The 8,383-nt window shown below is 37.4% G+C and overlaps 1 long non-coding RNA gene across 3 annotated transcripts; it reads right to left on the reverse strand.

The window, feature by feature from the left end:
* Positions 1 to 4,025: 4,025 nt before the first annotated feature.
* Positions 4,026 to 7,736, reverse strand: LOC131227989 (uncharacterized). Of its 3 annotated transcripts, none has more exons than XR_009162664.1 (5): positions 5,476 to 7,363; positions 5,276 to 5,347; positions 5,171 to 5,189; positions 4,793 to 5,035; positions 4,026 to 4,410 (listed from the first exon to the last, which is right to left on the reverse strand). It is a non-coding gene; the product is annotated as an uncharacterized LOC131227989 (long non-coding RNA). The 3 variants fall into 3 exon arrangements; XR_009162665.1 differs by lacking the exon at positions 4,026 to 4,410 and adding an exon at positions 7,377 to 7,736 and having other exon boundaries at positions 4,418 to 5,035; positions 5,476 to 5,564; XR_009162663.1 differs by lacking the exon at positions 4,026 to 4,410 and having other exon boundaries at positions 4,418 to 5,035.
* Positions 7,737 to 8,383: the final 647 nt, after the last annotated feature.

The following is an 8,383-nucleotide window of genomic DNA, read 5'->3' on the forward strand; positions in this document are numbered from 1 at the left end:
TTGGACACTTTTAAAGAACAGATAATGAGGGTATGTTGAGTCACGTCAATCAAGCCTAACCTGATTATAATTAAATGGGTTGTGGGTCAGGTTTTGGCTTTTTAATTAATGGGTTGCATTTGGGCTGACAGCGAAAGCAACCCATTGCCCACTCTTTTAAAATTTGGAACAAAGCATAAGTCCATGCAGCCATAAATGATTTTGTAACCAGTCATGATGTCTGTGCCCTGCCAGTGGACCTCCACATGACAATGGACATTTTTGGAATATGAGCTGTGGATTTAAGACTAGTGATGTTGCCAAGTTATGTAGGCCTCACCTTGGTGCATGTGGTCCATCCATATGGATGGAAAATTTTAGTGCATGAGCTAAAGAATGAGGCAGATCCAAATCTTAGGTGGAAACACCACATAAAAAAGTGGGACAATAACACCCACTGTTGAAACCTTCTTGGGCCACCAAGATGTTTATTTGCGATCCAACCTGTTTATAAATTAACACAGACGTGGACAAAGGGAAAACACAAATGTCAGCTTGATTGAAAACTTCTGTGGCCCCAAAAAAGTTTTTAATGGTAGGTGTTCAATTCCCACTGTTTTATGTGGTAGTCCACTTGAGGTTTGGATCTGCCTCATTCTTTGGCCTATGCCCTAAAATGATCTCTCGAAATGGATGGATTGTGTGGATACAACAAATAGATCATGGTGGGGCCCACAGAACTGTAGGAATTTGCTACTGATGATATCAGTAGCTAATCCGCATCTTGAGTTGTGGCTGGATTGGGTCATGAAAGAATCGGCCCAACTCACCCAAGTCGAGGGCGACTCAGTTGTTTTGAATTGGGTTGGGTCTTACCAAATCTTAAAAGAATATAGTGATCAAAATGGTGAGAGGCAAGGTATCCGTATGTTGGATTACCTATAGCAGAAGGATGTATAATGTAAGGGCATTTTCACACCGGGCTCAAGTGGGGTGGCCTGTGGGATGCAGGGGCACAGTTGGGGTAGGCAGCCAGTGTGAGTCGGGTGGCTTGTGTGAGGCGAGCTCCACTCCTATGAGGCAGGTGGCTTGTGTGAAGTGGAACCCATATGAAGTGGGGCCTATGAGGGAGGCTTGGACTATGAGATAAAGGGATCGATTCGCTATGCTCTATCAGTTCAAGCTTTTAGAGCAAGTGGTTAATTGTCCTGCATCAATATAACTATCGGTCAAGTCCCTCATTCATACTAGCTGCACCAACCTTGAGTAGGGGTGGGAGGTCACCCAAACCCTAGCTGATTTCTCTAATCGAGACCCAATAGCGCCGTCAATGGGTTAGGCCAGCCAGTTTGGGCATTTGAACCTGGTCCAACCATATACAAGCTTGGGCTTGGTTATCAAGCCTGGGGATTGGCTTGGACCTGAAAGTTTAACTGTCTACTAATCAAGCCAGGTTTGGCCGTAGTGATTGAGGCCCTTCATGACCATTCTCATATTGAGAATAATAAAGTTAATAAACATGAATGAAAATGCGAATCATCATACACTTAGGATTGATTGAATCATATTGAACTGCAATTCAACGCCATACAATTTTCCATATGTTCTGCATTTCGTGGTATCAATTCAATTGCATTAATAACTTAGTAGAGTGGAAGCAAACAAACTGTAGTTTCGATTCGGGAACTGAAGTTTGCAATTGTGCTTAGTTGAATAGCGGAAGTTCCAAACGCATCGTTGGAGAATCAGTGTGCTGAATTGAATTGATAGCAAACTAAACTGCCAAGTAGTTAGAAACAGTGGTTTATTGATTGGATGAGTCTTTATCGGTTTCCAAACGCAGTCTCAGTAGAATCAGTGTTTCAAATTGAATTGATAGTGAACCAAACTCAGCAAATTAGTTAAAATTCCATCTTTTGTTGATTGCATGAGTGTTTACAATTCAAATATCCAAACACAGCCGAAGAGAATCTGTGCACTGAATTGAATCAACACCGAACTGAACTCAACAAATTGGTTTGGTTTGGCATCCAAATTTTTTGAAATACATGTATGAACAAGAGGTTAAACAATGAGATCCACAACCAAACAGTAAATACAATGAACAATCATCTCCTTAACATAAATATTGCATATAAACACATTTTTTATTTTTTTATTTTTTTATTTTTATTTTTACACATGCACACACACCCCACACACTCACGACTAATGGAATTTCACCACCTATGGGTACTCGAACCCTTGAGCTAAAGTTGAAACTCCTGAGAGTCTACCACCTGAGCAAGAGTAAGGACCCGCATATAAACACATTTGATTACTTGTAAGACGCATAAAAGTTAGACTACAGATCTGTTTTAAATAAATACAACCTCTATTTCTTCCTCTACTTAAACATTCATTTATACACTGGTTTTTCAATTCAATACAATGATAGAGCTGAAAACAGCTAGTAAAGTGACTGTTGCTTCCCGAAAACTATTCATGAAACATAGCAGCAGATGAACTTGCAATCTATCTGAAGAATCCCTTTTGAAGACGAGATTTTCCACCCCTGACAAAGAATTTGAGAGGCCTATTGACTCATTTTCAATTTGGAGCCTGCCCTTATGCCTACTATTGCGTGAGTGGGTCCGCATGCTCATGGGTGGATCATTTGGTATGTCAATCTATGGTTGACGGGCAACTGTATAAATATCACATCAATTGAACAATCCTATCCGTTCGAGTATCAGCCTTCAAGCAAATGCATAACAACAAAAAACACCCAATAGTCCACATTCAACAGAGAAAATCAAGCAGCTAGGAGTCTCTTGATCTTTCTGTTTTTCATACGATTACCCACAAACGGTAGGTACGAGCAGATGTGTGGTCTTCATAATCTGAGTATGCAACTTAATCAGGTAGCTCAGACTCTCCCATCAGTGTCTTCTACGCAATCACCCAAAAAGGTAGGAGCGAGTAGATGGATGGTGGTCTTGATCATCTCACCATGCAGTCAAGTGGGCCTCATCCATGAATAGACTGAGCCACAACCTTTACTTCGACTTGTATCCCTCCTTTCCCTCAAAGACGAACATTGAAGGAATGAGCTGCACCGGGTCTGGTTTAGAGGTCCAGCTTCTCTAAGCCAAGATGGTTGTATTGGATGGAAGTTTCGCTGAATCCCTTCATAGAATGGTATTTATTGGAGGGGACAAAATTGTGGCCAGGTTGTCAGTAGGGAGATTGGAGATCGAGATTCGACCCATATCTGAAATTTCCACAAAGTATGTGGCATCTCTGCAACATAACAATGATTTGGATTAAAATTTTTACTCAAACTACATTTTTTTTGTTTTTTGTTTTTTTGTTTATAAAGAAAGCCATGCGTGTACCATTGAGCCATTGGAAAGTTGAGATCTTCACTTAACAGCAAACAGCAATGCCCCTGTAGACATCGCTAAACATTTTGAGAAATATTTTTATTAATATTACTGTTTGAGGTACTACAAAATACAAAATGAGAGATCCTATAGCCTGGATGGGAAGAATGATGCATAGCTTTGTATACATATATTGTTCTCCATTTTGGATAGAGGGAGAATCTTAACCTTTCTCCCAGTAAGTTGGGGTTGGCTTAAATGGTAGATTGGCAAAGAAGGGTCTACAATTGGCTGCACAACAGGCATCGACCACCATTTTCTAAGCACGTTGCTTTTGAAAATATATGATATTATTTTCATAGGCAAAACTGGAAACCAAAATTTTGGCATAAAAAGGTAGATTGCAGAATACAACTGATTGTGATCCATCCTCTCGAAATTTAGCTAATGTTTACGGCGTACAAATGCTTATAAGATAGAGTACAAGTATTGAACCATCTTCTCATGGTATTTCATCAATTTTATTGTTTCTTTTTGCCTTTTGCTTGTGTTCTCTGTTTTTTCTTTCGGCTTTCGCCTTTAATCCTTCAAAAAAAATATCAAAGATAATATCGCAAAAGCTACTGCCTACAGGGCTGGCTATACTAAATTAAAAACAACATACATATCTTGAAATTAAAGAAGATAGAATTACCTGTACTCAAGGTGAATCAAGAAATTTCATCAGAGATTCTTCCACTACTCTAGTTTGAGCTGCATTATTGACACTTCCTGTTATGGTCCGACAACTACCAAAATAAATAAATCTAAACAAAAAATGTAATATTCTACGAAGTTCCACCATGCTGTACTCTTGCCAAGTCACTAAGGGATAGTCAGTTAAAAACACTTCATGCTCACAAAAATATTTACACCAAGCGTGTCTGGTCGTATGCATGCAGTTCAAACACAAAATGCACAACAGATTTTAATTCCTATAAACTCCAGCTATAGACAAAACACCACTCAATCTATGCTTCACATCAGTAAGCATTTCTTGCAACAGCTGTAACCGATTTTGCAATTCCTGCACATGAGGCAATGATGCTATTACTGTTAACCGAGCTTCTAAAGAACGTTATGGTTACATTACATAAGTTGATACGTTCCTACGAATGTGTGCCAATTCTTTGTTTGTTGTGAGATAGTACACCAATAAAGTAGAGAAGGAACTGAAAATATTAGTCAGGGCATAGAAATTTTACATTTGAAGGAGTTAAGAGGAGTGCTTCTTGTAGATGCACTTTTGTAGAGGACAAACAGAAGGGACCTCACATGTGTCAGTGTGGCATGCGTGTATGAGACGCATTCCACTCATCAGGTCTACCTCTTGGTGAAAGTGTCCTTGTGTAAAATATGGTTAATTCCATCTTCTAAGTATCCATTTTCTCAATACAAATGTGGCTCACCTGATTTATGGACGGTCTTGATCCTAGGTGAAGGCACATTCATTATGAGGCCAGCGTGATGAAGGGCTTGGATCACCACCACTTGTTTCAACTTTTTGTGAGACACTTGTATTTGGTGTCTGCAGATACATGCTTGGAAGTAGCATGCCTCTTAGTTAGTGATTGAATTTGACTCTATATTTCATCGAAACTTTCTTTTACATCAATTTTGTGTTCCTGCCTTTCGAATGGTTTCTGGAGAAACTGCCAGTCAAGAGATATAGACAACCACAAAATTAGGTAAGGAATCATAAGAGAATATAAGAAGCAATAGGACTATATCAAAACACAATGACACATATACTCCTGATGGCTAACAAAGCATAATCTCAATCTTACTTTTAGAATTCCATCATTCCTGCTGCAAGTAAATGAAAAGATTTCAGTATTCATGAATGCATTTAGTAATTATGTTGCTTGTTGCAAATAAGAAAAAAATATCACCTTTTTGCACTTCTTGGATACTTATCCCCTAACATCCTTCAAAGACTCTCAAATCACTGACAGAAGACAAGCCTAAAGAGTAAAGCATTCCATCAGAACACATCTTACACATTTTAAGTAATCAAGGATTTAAAAAGGGGCAGTCAATGTAACCAAACAAGAATGTTGCAACAATGCAATGTAGACACAGATATGTATACCTGTTTCAAACATGGGCAGCATTGCTTTTTCGGACAAGGAAACAAGAAAGTAGACACAAGATCCTGAAAAACCCAGCACGCTGACATGTCTGTATAGATGTATAATGACATTGAAAGTTGTTTTATTAGATATACCTCATATAGAGTCAGTTTGGAACCAAGAACTCATATCCTTATAAAAAAAAAAACACAAGTTGATAGACATCCACCATTATCGCCACGTTGGAGTGTATATTGTGTGTTTTTTTTTTTTGGAGGTGAGAAGCCTGATATTTCATCATTACACATTTTACAAAAAGTTCAGAAACTTCTCTACCGTGGCATTTAATAATGGGTGTCAATCACAGTATGTTTTTATTAACAGATACTCCCTCTTTGTTCCAAACACCATAAGCATAACAAATAGAAATGTATTCTAATAGCTAAACTATGACCTAAACAATAAGAATATAAATACTGCCAGATGTATGAAGAAAATGGAGTGTCAACATGTGTCCGACACAGGTATTGAACTCTGCAAGTTTCTAGATTATAGTCTCTTATTACATATATAAATATATAGATTGTGAAAATAATCAAAATGAAAGGAAACCCACAATTAGTATACTAAAACTACAACATAGAAAAAATTTCTCTATAACTAATCAAAATCGCTGTTACCATTCTAAGCATTCATAAAAGATTTATGAAGAAGAAACTACCTAAGTTCTCCAACAAACGTGGTCAGCTTTTCGCCAGGGGTAAACATGAAAAGAACAATTTCTATGCGCAAAGAATCGACATTTAACTTTGTTCAAGATTCTGTTTGTCATTTAGAGAATGTGTTGTGCCTATCACAGTCTCCAATCTCTCTATCTTGATCTTGTTCTTCCCCATCACCAAACTCTTTACAGCAATAGATTTACTCTCTATTACTCGGACAATCCAAATGAACATAGATTACCAAATTCCCATTTAATTAAAGAGGGATAATTGAAGAGATGCTCTTAAAATCAAGGGTTCTAGTTTACTGAAAATGTAAAATAACGAGAACAAAGGAAATGCTTCCTACAAAATCAGGTTGCCAGAAATAAACCCAATTCTAGATTAGGGAAGAGAAGTTTGTGCATGGGTTCTGTTGTGTTTTACATTACATGTCAAACATCAACTCATAAGAACACCAAATTAAGAATAAATTCTCTTTATCGACAAAAGTAATAAAATTGAGGGAGGCCTTATAAGAAATGCAAAAACAATGACAGAAAATGCAATCAATTCTACTAGATTGGCACAAAACAAAAATCACAAATCAAAATTCTGAAAGTATAAAATCCAATTGCCTGCAAAAGAAAGTATAAAAATTCCAAATGAGTGTTCTCTCAAATAATCATTCTTTCCAAAACGAACACAGGAAGAAGACAATCAATCTAACTGAATCACTTCACAATAGACAAGACCAATGCAAAATTTGAAAGGACAAGTAAGAGGAGGTGTATTCTTTTCGACAATTTAACTGAACCAAAATTGTTATTTATTTATTTTTATAAAAGAAAGAAAGAAAGAAAAAAACAAAACAAAACAAAAAGAACATTTCTATATAGAACTTAAGACAAATTCTAAGACACCCTTTGATGAATTGTGCCTTGAAAATAGGCAGTTTCACTCCTCATGTGGGTCACAAGGTATAAAGTAAACTGGCCATTCAAATGATTTGTTGTACCTCTCCATTCGTCTTATATGTTGACGGCCATAGCTTTAGAGCAGAAGATCTAATAGTAGGACATGTGCACAGATGTAGATGGCAAGGCTCTTGTGTGAACTTAGCAAAATCCAATGTTTTCCTTTGCAAGAGAATCGACAAATACAATTAAAAGAACTACTCGGAATTTACACATGAGGTTTCCAAGAAGCAAGAACACAACCTTTATTCATTCAAAATAGAGCTTGGCTTCAAAGCGCATTCAAAATAGAGCTTGGCTTCAAAGCGGGAATGCTCTTCCTAGAGGCCCAAGTTATAGCATTATAGAGTCTCCGTCCATTACCAGTTCATGAAAATCTACATACTGGTTCTAATAGCCAATTACTCTGCTTTGTTCAAGGATCCCTTCCCCACCAGCCTGAAAAGGCCAATTTGATGTCATCTCTTCCATCCTCAAGCATGTCTCCAACATAAATGGTCCAGTATTACCAAAAGAACTTCTATCGGTGTTAAGAAATCATCATGTAATAATTAAAGAAATCATCCTGAGGATCGATCACCTACAAGCACGACACCACAACTTACGTTGTACCATCTTTCCTGCCACATAGTACACACCACCTTTGTATGACATTAGTACTACGAAAACTGTAGGCCTCAGCCACCCTTTTCTAAGCACTTTGCTTTTGAAAATTTATGATATAATTTTCACAAGCAAAACTGGAAACCAAAATTTTGGCATAAAAAGCTCAATTGCAGCATACAACTGATTGTAGGTGATCCCTCCTCTTTGAAATTTAGCTAAGATAGAGTACAAGTATCAAAGCATGTTCTAATAGTATTTCTTCTATTTTAATATAACATATCAAAGTCCTTTATAACTGATCTCAGCCAAGCAATATCTCTCAGTTCCCTGGATGACGGACTTAGTTATCAGAGATACTATGGCAAAATCTACTGTCTACAGGGTTGTCTATACTAAATTAGAAACAGCTTGCATATCTTGAAATTAAAGAAGATAGAATTAGCCAGTCTTCCCAAGGTGAATCAAGAAATTTCATCCGAGATTCTTCCACTACTCCAGTTTGGGCTGCATTATTGACACTTCCTGGTATGGTCCAACAGCTGCCAAAAGAAATAAATCTAAATAAGAAAAAAAAAAAAAAGTTCCACTATTTTGTTCTCTTGCCAAGTCAATAAGGGATAGTCGGTTAAAAACACTTCATGCTC

This window comes from Magnolia sinica, chromosome 15 (assembly GCF_029962835.1).
Source record: "Magnolia sinica isolate HGM2019 chromosome 15, MsV1, whole genome shotgun sequence".
Taxonomy (NCBI): Eukaryota; Viridiplantae; Streptophyta; class Magnoliopsida; order Magnoliales; family Magnoliaceae; genus Magnolia; species Magnolia sinica.